The sequence below is a fragment of the Pteropus medius genome, unplaced genomic scaffold, assembly GCF_902729225.1.
Source record: "Pteropus medius unplaced genomic scaffold, Ma_sr-lr_union100, whole genome shotgun sequence".
Classification (NCBI taxonomy): Eukaryota; Metazoa; Chordata; class Mammalia; order Chiroptera; family Pteropodidae; genus Pteropus; species Pteropus medius.
In genome coordinates this window covers 4,597,090-4,614,143 of record NW_024349222.1, presented here as the reverse complement: position 1 = coordinate 4,614,143, position 17,054 = coordinate 4,597,090, and the positions used below count along the sequence as shown (strand labels likewise).

The 17,054-nt window shown below is 37.1% G+C and overlaps 1 long non-coding RNA gene across 1 annotated transcript in view; it reads right to left on the bottom strand.

Moving 5' to 3' along the window:
* Nucleotides 1-16,603, bottom strand: part of LOC120617107 (uncharacterized) — a 44,573-nt gene extending 27,970 nt beyond the window's left edge. Inside the window, exon 1 of the long non-coding RNA XR_005656772.1 lies at nt 16,393-16,603. This is a non-coding gene — a long non-coding RNA (uncharacterized LOC120617107). The remainder of the gene's footprint in view (nt 1-16,392) is intronic.
* Between the last annotated feature and the right edge of the window lie 451 nt (nt 16,604-17,054).

Below are 17,054 nucleotides of genomic sequence, written 5' to 3'. Positions count from 1 at the left end.
TAGCCAAGCTGAAGAATTTCCACCATAACCACAATCCAGAGATCAGGAAGTTATTACTCTCATTGCCACCGCTGCTGCTGCTTTTTTTTTTTTTTAAATTATAAAATAAGCCATACCGTAGCAGGCAAATCATTTTAATATGTTTCAAGAATCGAATACTCTGTATGGAATAGTAACTAAGGAAAAAATCAAGACAGAGAAAATTAATAAAAAAGAAGACACAGAAAAACTTTGAGGGTCATAAAATTACCAATACAAAAGCAACAAATTAAAAAAACAAACATATGCAATTACAGATTTCAGTAACACTAGTAGCCAGAACATACCCAATGAATTATTTAATCATCAAGTAGTTTATTAATTTTGACAAAAGGCTGGCCATTACTGCTTCTTAACATTCCTTAAGCTGGTAAGTAGGCAAAGGAATTCTGAGTCTGGTCAATGTAATAGCCCCTAACGCTCATGAGCTTGCTTGCCAACTGAAAATGGACTCCACCTCCTTTTGACCTTCCAAATATCATACTAGTACAGCCCATTCAAACAATCTATCTTGCAACCAAAATCCTAGCTTCAAGGAAGTCTAACGAATGTAGTCATTAGCTTTTCAGCTCCTGAAGAACAAGACTTACAGAAGAATGCGAGAATAGAGTTAAATACTAATTGATTATATCTAACCTGAAAAAGAGATGTCTTATACGAAAGAGTCTTCAGATGAAGGACTTTCTTACAGAAGAATAATTAGACTTATTCTGAGTAATACCTTAGAGCAGGCTAGAACACTTGATCTGCCCTGGTTTATCTCCTTAAAGGGGTGTTCACTGAGATCTCTGCCTTTGCGTTGAGTTCACTTCTGCTTTATGTATGTTCATTCTGCGACCCAGGCTGAAAAAAACAGTGGCTACCCAGGGCATGATCTCCTCATGGTGATCAAGCCAAACTACACAAGCACATACAAGGTCTCTGCTTACATAGCTTCTATCAACATCTCATTGTCAAAAGCAAGTCATATGACCAAGTCTAATATCAATGGAATGTACATTCCACCAAAATAGAAAGGCACTGCAATATTACATAGCAATGGGCATAGATGTACCATCACAGGGAAGACAAGAGTTGGGACCCATAACCCAATCTATAACAACTTCCAAAATCTTTCTCAATGCTGCAGTATTGCATTCTGTAATTCTACAGCAAATTCGTGAGAATGTGTGAACTCCTTCAACTCTCCAGTCATTTACTTTCTTGCCTCCCTCAACTCCCTCAAAAGACCACAGACCTTTAACTTCAGACACAGCTATCCTTTTCTAAGCCCTTTTTATCTCAAAGGAAGAGTTACCCCTCTCTCCAACCAAGACCCATTCCCAAACTCTGTCATAAATTTCAACCTCAGTCTCAAAGACTTTGATTCATCTCGATTCCCTTTCTTCTCTCCTAGATCTTGATCTTGCCCCCTTTCCCAACTTATAATCAAGCATTTGGCCACAATATTAAAAATAAAAGCTCTCCTATAGCATTACATCTCCATCACTCTGCAGCACTTCGAAATCTGGCCAAAATGGCATAATACAAAAAATGAGGAGATCATATTTGCCGAGTTTACTGTTTATTGTTATAGGGTTTAGTGAGAAAAAATATATGGCACTCTTCCTCTTTGAAGTAACAGCTAAATGCACCTATCAACTTCCTATGCCCTCAGGACCAGCCAATCTGAGCATAATTTTGAGTCTTCAGGGCAGATACACTTAACCCAGCTTTCTGCGTCACTATCTAGGTAGAAGAGGCAGAAAAAAAAGTTCAAATCCCATTATACTCCCGTGATCGGTTTTGTTCATAAATAAGTTCTAATCAAGAAAAATGGACCAATAGCAACTACCTAGGACCCCATGAAGACATGTGGAAACAGATGTGTATGGATAACTTATCTCTCATGGAAACTAGAGGACTGGAAAAGAGGTACTCCCCTCCAAGAATTACTTTACAGGTCTTTAATTTGCCTGAGCTCTCTGGGATATTTACACTATTGTGCCTTCTTCAATATTTGCACTTCCCTTTCTCTGGAAAGCTTTTTTTCCTTTAACTTACAAGAAACCCCCTTTTCTAGGTCTTCTTTTTAATAGCCTGATTTGTTCTATTTTATCTTCTTAATGGAGTGATTATGAGGATAATGTGACTATTTTCCCATTCTGCAGTGTCCCTTGGAAATCCCATTTGCTCCTGCAACTTTCACTGTCACTCATGTGCTCTATATCCATATAAGGAGATATTTATCTGCCTACCAAGCATTTCATCTCAAAGACGCCCATACACATCTCAAATGTGAAATAGATTTGCGATATTTTTCCCAAAGCAAGTTTTCTCCTCTCTTGTCTCTGCCTTTGTGAATGGCACTAACATTCACCCAGTCTCCTGAAAGAAACATCCTTACTCCTCTCTCGTCTCTCCCTCTCTGCCCTCTCTATCACATTATTAGATCTGCGAATTTCATTCCCTAAATATTTTTCAAATCAGTTTCCTCATTTCCACTCCTACAGTTTTTGCCTTGGTTTGAACCCTTATTATCTATTCAAATTTAGTTTACTACCAATAGTTTCTCCACTACTATAACCCAATTTAACTCCCTTATAGTGGACATCTTTTGTTTGTGATTGTTATTTTTTTATCTAACATAAATTCTTTTGTTAGCAGCACTGTAATTATGCTGAATGAATATAAAATCCCAGTGTGTATTTTCTTTTAAAAAAAATCATTTTCAATTGACGATCTGTGTGTGATGTATATGGCAGGTCCCCATGGACTGGAATATTTGAGTAACCAAAACTGCCTATTGCTTGATAATGATGGTGAGCAGAATAATTACAAGATGTGTTGAAGGTCAGGGAATTAGAGAATGATAAAAGATTTCATAATAAAATTAAATCCATCAAAACAGAGAATCAATGATTCTTCGATTTCTCCTTCCTGGTCACTAATAATGTTTTAATATCTTAGAAGCTCAACTGTGTAGCTTCCACGGGTTTTGTTTTAATTGAACATGGTTCTTTTGAGTAGTATTGCTTCTGAAATAATATCCAAGTTAGTGAAACATACTCCATAAGCTTATGCTATACAAATTTGTGCTTTCATCTCTGTAACTCCCCCTAAAACACTTTTCTATCAAAGTAACAGTTACCTTAGATGTGTTCAAACCCACCTAAACATAAAGTATTCACTTTAGTCTGTCACACACTCTTTTCTCCACCTTATATACTAGAAGGAATCCTTTGGTTTGAAAGCTTTGCCAGTGTTTGAGAAAGTAAATCACTTTCAAGTTCAGGGTGAATATTTTCAAAAAGATTTTACAAAGTATTTTAATGACAACAAGGTCTCTTTTCCCCCACCCTCAGCTCAATCCTGATTTTGAACTCTAAATTTAAACACCAAGCTTAGATTCTTAGACAGTAAGAGCTGAAAATTATTTTTGTTTCTATCTCAATCCTACGTACTTATTTTACAGCCAAAGAGACAGAGACCTGGAGAGAGGGAAGCATTTGTTCAAGGCCTTGATATCTTTGACATGATTGAGATTTGTTTCCCTAAAAGTCTCAGGATTTTGAACAGCAGAGATTTCAGTAACTCTCAAACTGTGACACCTGTCTTGCCTGATTCCCTGGCTTCTGGCTTTAACTCGGGTGCCATTCATGGTTCCCCATGAAAGGTCAACTTTGGCCTCTTTTTCCTTAAACCTGAATAGGCTTCTTCAAGCCCTTCTCAGAGGGAGGGCAGAATCATTGAGGTTGGGGTCAGAGATTTCTACTAAGTCTGAACAATCAGCCACTGCTTCTGGTGGCTTATACTCCCTCTCAGAACAAACAGCCCTGGTGTAGATGCTGTGTCTGGCTCACAGAAGCAGCTGGGTAACCAAAATGAAAGACAAGAGATGACTCTGGCTTCCCAATATAACTGGCGGCTGGGGGAGGGGAAATGGGAAGGCAGTGGCAGCAGAATTTTCTCTTCTCCAGTTACAAAATTACAATAGTTGGAGTTTCCCCCTTGCTGTTTGCAATCCCCCTACACACACATACATACACACACAATGACAACCAAAACCACTACCTGTCCTAGCCTTGAGATTTTGCTGTATATTTATACCTGTTAATCTGGAGGTGGAGTGGGAAAAAATGATACAATATATTTTCTCCATGTATCTTACTCTCATAGAATATCCTGTATTTTATAACCTCTTTGAAGCCCAGATTTAAATTTTTCCACTCTTTCCAGAGTCTTCATCTTCACTTAGTATCCTATGTATGAGGAATATAAAGAAACAATTGATATTACAATAAATGGCTTTCAACTTTCAGCAAAAAGAAGGTGCAAGTGTTCATTTTTCTATTTTTTTTTGTAACCCAAGAAGACAAAAAAGCAACAGATTCTAACTCAAAATAAAGAATATGTATACTATTATACCATAAAATGTGAAATCAGATGTACATTAAAGTGATGATATACCCATCACTGGAAGTATTCAAGCAAGGATCGAAGTATTCAAGCCATGTTGATCAAGATTTTGTTAAAAGGGGTTCTGGCATCTAGCTAAAGGGTGGAAGATGTGGTCTTTAAGTCACCTTCTAACATTGAATTCTTTGAGCCCATTTTGTGGATATGCACTGTTATAGAACTAATGGGAAAGTAGATTGTAAGTAGGAATAAAGGAAGTGCAGAAGCAGCCTTCATGGAAGCTAGTGAGGTAGATTTCAAGGAGACACCAGTTCTACAAATCAAAACATCAAGGCAATAAGTCCTTGCTTTAGTCAATGTTTATCTTTCGGGTTAATCTGTCTAGAAGTTGAACAAAAACAAGAATGAAATGCTCTGGCTATCTTCTCCATATACATAATCGCTTAAGCAATGCAAGTTAGACTGGTTACTGGCTGGGAAAAAAAAATTGACTATTGGGAATGTTCTTTTTGCAAAGAACATTTTAAAGGCAAAATGGCCTAAAGAGCTTGTAAAAAGTCATTATTCTCTGAGAATTGAGTAGAATTGTAGTTAAGACAAACAATAGTTGTCATTGAACTCAGCAGTAGCCAATGGAGAGAACCCATTCGTAAATGTGAATTAACTAGTTAATACAATTGTGAAGTGCCATTGATCCTACACAGTATGAATGATAACGAGGCTGACTACTTTTACTTCTTTTTCCTTTCCGATCACAAACCCACAGATTGTTGCTGTTACTGTTTTTAAAGGTAGAAACTCCACATTCTTCGAAAAGTGTCCCTCCCACTGCACAGCTTCCTCTTTCAGAGAAGGAACCAGGCAGACAAAATTGGTTCAGAATCAAGTACTAGAAGAAAAAAAACCCATGATCCAAAAGAAGAGGCCACTTAATGTAACAAGGACAAAACTATCAATGCAGTACGGGAACAAGAGTTACAGATTTGTGAGCAGTGGTGTATCAAGGATGGGGGTGAGTATTTTATCACTGACATTGTTTAGAATTACTGATACATGATGATAAGACAAAGAGGACCAACTTTTAGTCAGTTTTATTGTTTTTCAATTTTACCACCTGAGGTAAGGCACTATTTATGAACATTTCCTAGCTTTTTTCCTTCATAGTCTTTCTCTAACACACCTCCTTTTGGAGTAATATTTCATGCTTGCTGGTCCTCATGGCCTCTTTTATACAAATCAGGATAAGGAATAAAAATATTCAAGAAATGGGGAAATGGAAATAAGAACAAAGAGCCAAAGATAATCTAGGAGATTTTTTTCTAATTCCAAGGGAGATATTTAAAAGAACAGAAAAAGAATAGGTCATCTAAAAAGGTACAAATGAGTGTAAGACTACTCCTGTTCTACTACCATCATAACCACCATAACCACCTCAGTGGAATTGAACGTGCAGACAGGATTCAAGAGGCAAGAACCTCTTGAACTGAACTTCGAGAAGGGGTGGGAAAAGGAAGTGAGAAAGGTTCGAAGGTAACGATGGCTCAGAAGCCGTTCAGTTCAAACGAAACTGGAGAGATTGGAAAAAGAAGAAAGAGACTACAAGTGAACAACCTGGCCTTGTTTGTTTAATAAAACTAAAAGCAGATTCTTTTGGGCTCAAATTGTAATGGTCAAAACGCTATCTTTATTGTCTTTAACCTGGGGAGTTCAATATGTTTTAAAACTCTTAACGTACAAACCTCTTTCTAATTTCTCTAAGAGTCATTTCTACTCCTGTTTCAACTAGGGAAAAAAACAGACACAGAGGCTTAATTAATTGAATTCAGGTCACACAGCAAATGTAGAATGCCTCAGAAGGTAATGCACAGGCTTCACGAATCCCATTTCATTACCCCCTTCACTAAGCCTTTCCCTTTTCTTCCCCTCTTGACATCAATTGTCAAAGTCAGCCAACTCCAGCACACATACAGTAAAATTTCACGTTTCCATGGTTTAACTATCCCAGAAAGATTGTGACTTTAAGAATATTACTGAAGTTAGCATAAAAATCTGTGGTTTCTCTCTGCTGTCTTTAGAATGGAAACATGTGACAGTCAACCTGAGAAATGCTGAGCCAGACTCCTCTTTTTCTAACCCCTTTTTCCTTTCTCTATTGCGAAAATTCAGCTAACTCATCTGCAGCCTTATTTTTATTTTTATTTTTTTAGAAAAATTGATGAAAATCTATCTTGGGAGATGGATCAGTATATACTCCAGATGAGTAGGTGTTATGTAAAGTTGTTTTATGAAGATGTACAACTGTGTGTACTTAGACACGTGTAATTACTCATGCATAGATGCACACACACTTAGACGTACTTCCTTTGCTATTTATTTTTGCCTCAATAACTGAAAAATAATCTCCTTTATGCCTTACCCTGGGTACTCTTCATTCCTCTTCAAATTAGTTTTGAATTGTTCTGGAAACAATCAAAGGAAATTTCAGGTGTCAGAAACCTGATTGGAGTTGTTGGATTTCTAGTTATCTTCAGCTTCACAGTCAAACAACCATAATACAGTCTAAGAGGTGTGTGTAAAAATATTCTTCCTCTCAATCACTGTCTTGCCTTTTCCAATTTCTCACTACCAGCGTTGGGAGGAATTCTTCCAGGGAACTGGTACTCTGTGGGCATATTTCTTATACGTAACCATTAATGACGGCCTCATCCTAGCCACTCTTCTCTTATCTTTTCCTCGTTATAAGGAAAGAATTTATTTTTCTCTTTCTTTCTCTGCCCTCCACCCCTCATATGAAAACTTTCTGCATTTGCCAGGGAACCATTATATGTCTGAAAAGTGTATTTGACAAAGAGAATAAATAAGTCTAGACTCTCAATGTGACATAGGAGGAATGTGTCATCTGCAAGATAAAGTCCACGTTCCTGAAGGTAGCACATATCTGGCTCTTGTTTACTTCTCCAACCATATCCAGTGCCAATCGTCTGCATGACAGCTGCACCAAATTACATATTTTTCTCAAGAAGCACCCTGTCATTTCTCATCTCTATGTCTTTTGTCACACATGCACTTGACCTGCCTTGAATGCCTGTTTCCAGCTTATCTGCCTGATGATGTCCTACTCATTCCTCTAGAGACAGCTCAAGGGGCTATTCTGTAAAGGCACCACCCAAAAAGTATTCATCATCAGTTTTTTGTGTGTAGTCTCTTGCTCTTTTATCATTATATTGAAATTTCATACATATTTTTTCTTACTATGTTATGTTTTCCAAATGACATTTTGTCTTGTTTTTTCAATAGCCAGAACCTACTGCAGCATCTACTCATATAACAGGCTTTCACTAAATGTGGCTGAATGAATGAATAAATGAATCTGAATCTATCTTTTCTTTAGATCCAAATGAAATTTTAAAATTACTTTAGGACTTTTTCATGAGACCTAGCAGGCTAGCACCGTTGCATCATTATTATTGAAGGCACGTAGGCTATCTGACTCCATGCAGAGAAAATTAAAATAACAAAAGCAGAGATCTTATCCATTAGGAAATGTGTGTAGTGCTGACTCTCTGATATTTATCTTGCTCACTCCTAATTTCTTCAGATCCCTCACATCAGAGAAGTTAAGATCTTCCTATGCCTTATCTCTGAATAAATTAAATTTCTGCTTGGAGCCAGAGGACAGTTTTACATAAAGGAGGTTTTAAAAATGAGAAAATTCTTGCAGAAGTGATTTCAGAGCTGGGTCCTCAATTGCAACAGGACAGTATGTCAGTGACCTTTAAATTCAATAAAGGACTCACAGCCTAGACTCTTATTGTTTTTCTCAGGGTGATGGGGTCAAAGTGTTCTGGGAATCTTGCCAAATGTCCCATCTCTAACATCCAGGATTTAAAAAAAGAGTATGTGATTTTCTACCATTTTAAGCATTCAAATTATTATTACTCAGTAAGAACTGGTCTTGGGTTCTCTTTGACCCGGAAACTTAACCAGTATTTCTATACTTTCGTAGTTAACTCACATGTAATAGATCAGGGAAGAGTTAAAAGATTTAGAAGAGATAAAAATAATTTCCCTTTTGGGATAACAGCAGTTTGAGGGTGAGCCATAGGTTTGACAAGTTAAGTATAGCTCTTCTCCTAGTTTCTGGGATAAAGGGAAGTTTTCCAGCTAAGAACCAAGACGATAGAAAGGTATCTTTAGAGAAACAGACTTCCTAGTGGCACTGGGCCAGACACAGTTTCTTTCGGCTTCAGTTCTGAAGGGCTAGACAAATAATCCCTCACTGATCCCTAAGATTTAGGGATCATCAATATCCAAAGATCAAAAACAGCTTGCTCACAGATCTGTCTGGAGTGTGGTCAGTGTGGCTTAGGCAGTTGGACCAAAGTCACCAGAAAGCCCCAAAAAATTATCTTAGTAAATGGCACCAAATCCTTTCTTGAACAGTAGAGATTATAATAAGCAAATTAATTAAACACCAGAAATATTGATCAGTGAGGTCATTAACTCAATACCCATGAAGCCAAACATAGGCTTCCATAGACAACTGAGAGTTCTGAGCAAATAGTCAATAAAATAGCACAACCTTATTGAAAGAGATGCAAATAGCAGCACAAGGATGGAACACAAAGACTAGAAAGCCCTTTTCAGGTAATTGGAGAGCTTAGGTATTTGGCCCTCTAAGACAGGTTGTTCATACTGATATGTAAGCAATATAGACATGTAAATTCACTGTAAAAGCAATATAGAAATGTAATGACTTGAAAAAGAATGAATAAGAAAAAGAAAAAAGAGCAATATTAATAAAGGCAGAGAAACTTCACATATTAAATTAAGTGTAAATATATAGGAAATGTAATGAGCCTTTAAAACATTGCTAGAGACCTATGAACCAAAGATTTTACCAAGTTCTATAAGAGGAACCAGTAGTTTAAAAGAGTCATTCCTCTAGATAAACCTAAGTAAACAATTTGAAAAACTGTTTATAGTTTACCCTTTGTGTCAGTCTATCTTTGTTCAATTAATTTCTTTGTGTCTACAGTCCAAAGTCGAAGTTAAAGTATCCTATTCAGCTCTGAGATTAGAAACATTAGGGGGAAAAATAATTCAATCCGATATATATGACTTTGGTGACTTGACAGCAATAAAGGAGACAAGATCTTTCAAAACAGTTCTACTGGTAAATTTCTTGTGCCCGAACTAAAACCAAGGTTCCTCAATCCCAGTACTTTTGACTTTTTAGACTCGATAATTTTTGCTCTGGAGGGCTGATCTGTGTATTGTACGATATTTAGCAGTATCTCTGGCCAATAGCACACACACACTTACACTAGTTCTGTCAACCAAAAATGTCTTGGAGGCAGGGGAGTGGGGAGGACAAGCAGGCAGCAAAATTGTCCCTGGTGGAGAAACACTAAGGCTAAAATCTAAATCTAAATCTAAATTGAACATTGCAATTAAATTGAACAAAGCAAACAATGATGATAATTGCTACTCCACGTCATGATCATGGAGCATTTCAAGTTTAAATTTTTGGGCTTAATAAATTCTTTAGATCAAATTTCCAGCAGACTCTATGATTTTTGCAAATGTCATTACATATTTACATGCAGGCAGTTAATTGAAGTCAAATTTAAACTATCGGTGTTGAACTAAAATCTCCAAATTTCCCTCCCATAAAATGGAAATATGTGTGGGCACAAGAAAGGAAAAGAAGTACATGACCTTTTGTTTGCTCTTTTTTAAAAATATATGCATCTTTTTTAAAAAATAAACATTTCTGTTCACTTTTTAGGGCACATTACAATCTACCCTTGTCACTCTGACAAATGTTTCCTTCATTGTTAGAAATAATTCAAACTAACAAAGGAGGAGATGGGCTGGCACTCTTACAAGCATCTTGAATCTATGTAAAGTTGGGTTTAATCACTTATCGATTCATACAGGTTCTCTGCATTGCTTTCCCTGAGCAGTTTCTAAAGGAGAGGGAAAAAAAGAAATATAACAAAGTTCTTGTCCTAATGGCAGAGTCATTTGCAGTGATCAACTGCCAGTCATATGATTTTGACGAAAAATGGCTCATAAAGAGGGATTCCTGCAAAAAGAGAGAATACCAGTAGTTACCTTTTGACATTCGGAAGACAAATTGGAATATGATTGTGGTTCCCAGTACTGCAGAATCTGTGGAGTAATTAGCCATTCACACTCCCTCTAGGGTTCCCCTGACACTACCGCCTGTCCAGGAGTTTTTTAACAGATTCTAAATGATTCTCAAGGTTATTTTACTATCCCTATTCTGACACTTAATGTGGACTCACATAAGAGGCTCTTTGTGTCTTAGATGACACAAGCGAGTAACATAGTTTTATGATGTCGAAGCCTGGATATTTTAAGGTTCTTCTCTAATTCAAATGTTCTTGTCCACCTGGCCTCTTATATGACCACACCTCACACACTGACCAACCAATGAAGTTTGAATTATTTATTCTACAGCCTGAGGTTAATGGTGCACCTCAGTCTTGGAAACGACATTTGTAATTGGTCTCCTTGGCTGCCTTCTTTCCCAAATGCCTTTTGACTTGTGTTGCCTCACACATTCTCTTTGCCTCATGAGACCCTCAGGGAGAATCTTGACCATGTTTCTGTTGTAGAGTCCAAATTTTTTACTGACTACCCCGTGAACACACGAATATTTACCTTTCCTTTATAAAGAATAAAAATGAAGGAACCTGCTATCGATAATAAAATATGCAGAGGTATATGGTCTAGATTTATTCAAAATGCTAAATCTTAAATCATCTTTTTACTGTACTTCAGGGTGTATTGTATTTTTCCAAAGTTGGCAGCAATATCTCCCATACCACATGTTCTTCTAAAACTTTGCAACTTCCCCCATCAAGAAATGAAGCCTATACCCTCTCCTCTTGAACATGTAACTGCCCCAACCAACCAAGTATAACAGAAGAGAGACCTTGTGACTTTTGAGGGTAGGTCATAAAAATGCCATATATTTCTGCCTTGTTCTCTTAGGATACTCAGTGTTGGAACCCAGTTACCATGCTGTGAAGAAGCCCAAAAGATCTGTGGAGAGGGGTATGTGGAGAAAAACTAAGGACCCTGAGCCACAGAACTGTCTGAGCTCCCAGTTGACAATCAGTATCAACTGTTGGCCAGATAGGTGACTGTGCCATCTTGAAAGTTAATCCTCCATTCCCTGAGTGAACCTACTCAACTGACCCCATTAGAGTAGAGACAAGCTTGAGACGCAGTAATTTGAATTCTACCCACATTGCAGATTTCTAAGCAAAATAACCAATTGTTGCCTAAAGCCACTAAATTTTTGGTTAGTTTTTTATGCAGCAATAGATAGCTGATATGAACTTTATTATTTCAAGAGATAGTAAGTACATTTCAAACAATGAGTTCTAGGAATTTCTCTAAGTAAAACTCTTGGACAAGTGGCAAGGTAAATATTTTTAAATGGTGTTTATTAGATTGTTTACATTAAAAAATTTTTAATCTAAATGTCTAATCATTTGGTATTGTTTAAATAACATATGGCACATTTGCACAATTGTGCGATTGCACAATTGTTGGGCCATTGTTTGAAAGGGTGGAATTTGAAGTACAATGAGATAGAAAATTTTCAATAATGACTAAAATAGCAATTTTTAAACAGTATGTATACAATGATTCACATTTCATGATATGTGTTTCTGTGTGGACATGCATCTTTATATATGGGACAATCTTAAAATATATACTCCAAAATATGTATAAAGGTTACCTCTGCGTGAGGGGCTAAAGGGAGATTTATATTTTTTCTTGCTCTTCTGAATATTCTAACTTTTCTCCACTAAACATATAAGGCTGAAATAATTTCTAAAGTATTTAACAAAACAAATCGAAGGATTCTCTTTATAATTTTGGTATGAAAGAAAAAATTATGTCAGGCCATTTCTGTTAGTAGTTGTGTTTCTGGAAAATGGACTAACCTGCAGCACATTCAAACACACACCATGGTGGCTTATATCATCACAAGACTTATCTTCAATTCCTACTTTCTTATTTCCCCTATTTGCGTCAGGAGGATACAAATTTCTCTTCTTTCCAGTGTCAATGAAAACTCAATCTCTGTAAATTTAAGGACTTTTATTTGGGCCTTACTGAGGTCTAGAGCCCTGGAACATAAATTCAAGAATCAAAAAAAATGCTCTGTCTTTGTAAAAGTGTTTATATAGACAGAAAAGCAAGGAAAAAAGTATATCTGGTACATCAAAAGTTTCAATTAGAATACATATATTTCAAAGATTAACAGTTTTACATCAAATAAAAGGAATGCATAGATAAAGTTGGGTCATCGTGCCCTCTGGTTTCAGAGAGTCCGGGAACAGGGTCTGCAAACAACTAAATTGCCTGGAGACTCTTTGAGATGCATTTTTATCAGGATGTAGAAAGAACGGGCACTGTTTTCTGTCATCACTGACCTTTAGTTTTGAAATTCTGCAGAAGGTGTACTTGACTAGCTAGTCCCCAGGATTCATGCCTTAGTGAAAAATTTAGGGAGGCTCATGGCTCTTTCTTGGTTACTGACTTAGCTTAAGCACTCTTTCCTTTCCTCACCAGAGTAGCCATCAATCAGCCAGGGCCTTAAATGCACTCAAAAAAAACTGCATGACAAATTAGAATCTGGCAACAGCAGCAATAACATCGGCATCTAGAATGATTTTTTAAAATATCAGTCGCTATGGGAAGAGTGATTCAAGAAACTGTTTCATGGGGAAGGGAAAGTTAATACCATGGGTCTGAAAGGGCAAGTTTGGATGAAACCCTAGATGAAGGCAAAGAGAAGAAATTAGTCCCCAAAACAAGGCAACTTTGCCATCCTGATCTAAAACATTTGAAACTGGCTATCAGAAGGAGTTTTTCCCACTTAAGTATATACACTCTGCCTATGCTCTGTTCCTTTTCCTACACTAAGAGCTCATATTATTAATGTATCAGCACATCGTACAACTCCAGGCTTTGAACACATGTGTGTAGGGGGCGGGAGGGTGGCGGTAGAGGAATGTCCTATCACCAGTCCTGTCATTTGAACTTGAAACTTAAGCTCTTCAAGAAAAGGACTTCAGCTGCATAATTTAAATGGTTGTCATGGAAGTGGCAAGCTCATTCACTTTGGAATAAAAAGAAAAGTCTGCTGCTATATTTTCCTCTATTCTCTCTCTTTTTCTTCCTCCAAAAGAGAATTTTTATTGAAGTGACTTGCTGTAGAACACAGCAAAATTTCATTTTACCACATGGGCTGTGGTTTAACTGAAACCATCTAACCCGGTGTCAAAGCCCAACCTCAAAGACTCTGAACTCTAGGTCTGTAAATAAAGTTGGTTCTCAGTGCCTGTTATAGGTCACCAAGGAATAAAAGAGAGGAGCTGGGGGGTTAGATAAAATATATTACTGGAGTAGGTTACCTTCCTGGGTGGTTATCCCAGTAGAAGGTAAAATGCAAATATCTCCAAGAAGCTAACCCAGGTTCTCCCAACCACATGTAGGAGTCCATGGTCTCTCTCTGATTTAGAGAGGCAAGGTAGGAGAGATCAGAGAATGCCAACTGTGAATTGCTTATTGATTTCTAAGTAGCTTAAGTCATAACCAAGTACAAGCCAAGGGATATATAAATTTTACAAGGAAGATTTGGAATGCTCCAGTCTTAGGGGTTTATTCTTGCGCTCCCACTTACTGATGTGCATTGACTTGGCTGGACTACTGAGTGCCCAGACATTTGGTCAAACGTTTTTCTGGTTGTCTTTGTGAGGGTGTTTCTAAGTGAGATTAACATTTGAATCAGTTGATTGAGTAAAGCACATTGCTCTCTCTAATGAGGGTGGGGCCCATCCAATCAACTGAAGACCTGAATAGAACAAAAAGGCTTTGTAAGAAGGATCTCTTCCTGCCTGACTACACGGCATAGAACACTGGTCTTTTCCTGCCTTCCGATCCTGACTTAGACCATCGGCTTTCCTGGTTCTTGGGCTTTTAGACATACGCTGGAACTACACCATCGGCTATCCTGAGTCTCCAATTGCCTTGCTGACTGTAGGTGTTGGGACTTCTCAGTCTCCATAATCATGTGAGCTAGTTCCTTAATATATCTAGATATCTAGATGATAGTTAGACAGATAGATTGACAGATGATAGATAAATGATGATAATGATAGATAGATACATGATAGATAGATAGATGATAGATGATAGATAGATAAATAGATAGATAGATAGATAGATAGATAGATAGATAGATAGATAGATAGTTAGATAGATTCTATTTCTCTGGAGAGCCGTAATACAACATACTTCCTCAGCTGTGATATGAGGGTAAGGCCCTCTGCAAATGAAATTAATTAAATGCAGTATATCAGCCCTGGTACATAGTAGGCATGTGATACATATTGGCTTTCTTCCTAACCCTTAATAAGTTTCCTGCAATAACATTTGCTTGCAAGTTCTCCTCTTTTTAGTAAATCGATATTCTAAAAGATATTCATATTAAGTTCATTGGGTATGGATCATGGTCCACAAATCCAGGTATATAACAAACATCATTATATTTCCTTCATAGCAAAACTCGATTCAGACCCCCAAGCACTCATTCTACCAGACAGAAGGCAAATTCTCTGTCACTACTGAGATTTCCTCCACTGTCACTGGAAGAATTCAAGATATTCAAATGTAGTGCCCAGAAAAAAGAAAAGGGAACATCTAATCTCTAGTCATAGCTGACAATCACATCGGCCAAGTCATTCCTTGATGTTCAGACAGATCTGCTTCTGTGCCATGCACAGTTTCCTGGAATCTGGGTGGAGGCTGGACTTCCTGGTGCCCAGGGCCCCACCCCGCAAGTCGCCTAACCCTACCTTGCACAGCACCCATGATCTTCAAGACTCTTTAGGTACTGCCACCTCAGACGGGATCTAGTCATAGGAAACTTCTCATATTTATATCAAAGTTCTCTTGATTTGAGAAAATTTAAAATGTATTGACCTACTATTTAGCTAAGTAAGCGTTACAGAGTATAAAAGCACATCAGACCACCTGAAGAAATGAAGGAGCAGTAATTTCTATTATTATCCTGTGTTTTTGGTAAACCTAATTTTTGGAGCCAACTCCAGGAAAAATCTGGAGTGTAAATAAATTATACTCACTTTCGAAGGTTGAAATATATTTTATTATCCTATCATTCATAAAGCAATGCCATTGAGAATGTATATTCATAGTTTTGAACTTTATGCTATTTTAAACTTTGTACTATTTGTGCATCCAAAGAAGTCAGTGGCGTGCTTATGCAGGTGAATATAACTATGGTGAAAGCACGGAAAAAATAAAAGAACAAATCATTTTTCAAAAAATTAAACATTTAATATTTTTTTTTAAAGGCAGAATATAAGACTAGAGATCACCAATAATGTTTTTGTATTTTAAAAGAAAATACTTGAGGAGTACCAGATTTTAAAAAAATCATTCAGTGTATCACTTGCAGCATGCTAATAACTTCAGTTAATTTGAAACCTAAGATTGGCAAAATTTGGCAAAATTTCAGATGACACAAAGCTGGCCAAGATGACAGGTGACAGGATCAAAGGTCAAAACCATCTTGTCAGTATGTAACAAGTTTCTAAAAGTAAAAAATATATATAATATATACAATAATTAAAATATTCAAATAACCTAGACATGTGTTGGGATTTTAAAAATCAACTGCTCTAGTACACTGTGCTTAGCAGTCTTTCTCAATGAGAGAGAGAGAGAGATTTGGATTCATAACAGTAAAATGGAAGAATGTAATTAGTTTAAGTGGCTACAGGTAAAAGATAAATATTGTCTTATATTAAAGAAATATAGTATAGAGTTATAGAAGCAACAATAGCACAAATCATTAAGCATACGCCAGTTACATCTTACCTGAAGTGCCATGTTCAGTTCACAATGCCAGATTTTAAGAATAATACAGACCAAAACAGAAGGTTACTCTGGTGAGAATGGCTTATATGCCGACCCAGTGCTGCTGCAGGATTAAGCCATCATTTTCTTCAGTCCCTGTCTCAACCCACCCAACAGTCAAACATCCTAGCAGAAAGTCAAAATCCAACTTAGTGACTGAGCTGAGAGCCTTTCAGCTACCCTTTGGTGAGCCAGAGTGGTGAAAGGATCTGTGAAGAAGGGAAAAAAAAAAAAAGTTTCCCAAATCCCCTTTCACTTCTGTAGTAAAAGTGCAAGTGCACACATCTGGATACATTGCGCTGCCAAGACAACTCACAGAATAGAAAAGAAGTAACTTCTCAAAAAGAAATTGGGGGAAGAGCTGCTGAGTGACCAAAAATATATGTTACTAAATGTAATGTGAAACACTTAGGTTAAGATAGGGAAAATGAATTCCTACTTGACTTATGGGTTAGCTATTTGTCTTTCCTGACAGTGTATAGAATGACTTTTGAAAATGGTTAGACTGCCCAAACTCTGATTTGTTGTTTCATTTTGAGTTATATGTTTGACTAAAATCCAGGAGGAGTACAGGAATTTTGGCTTGAGAAACCTAAGTTAGATTCCCTCTCAGAAACAGACAC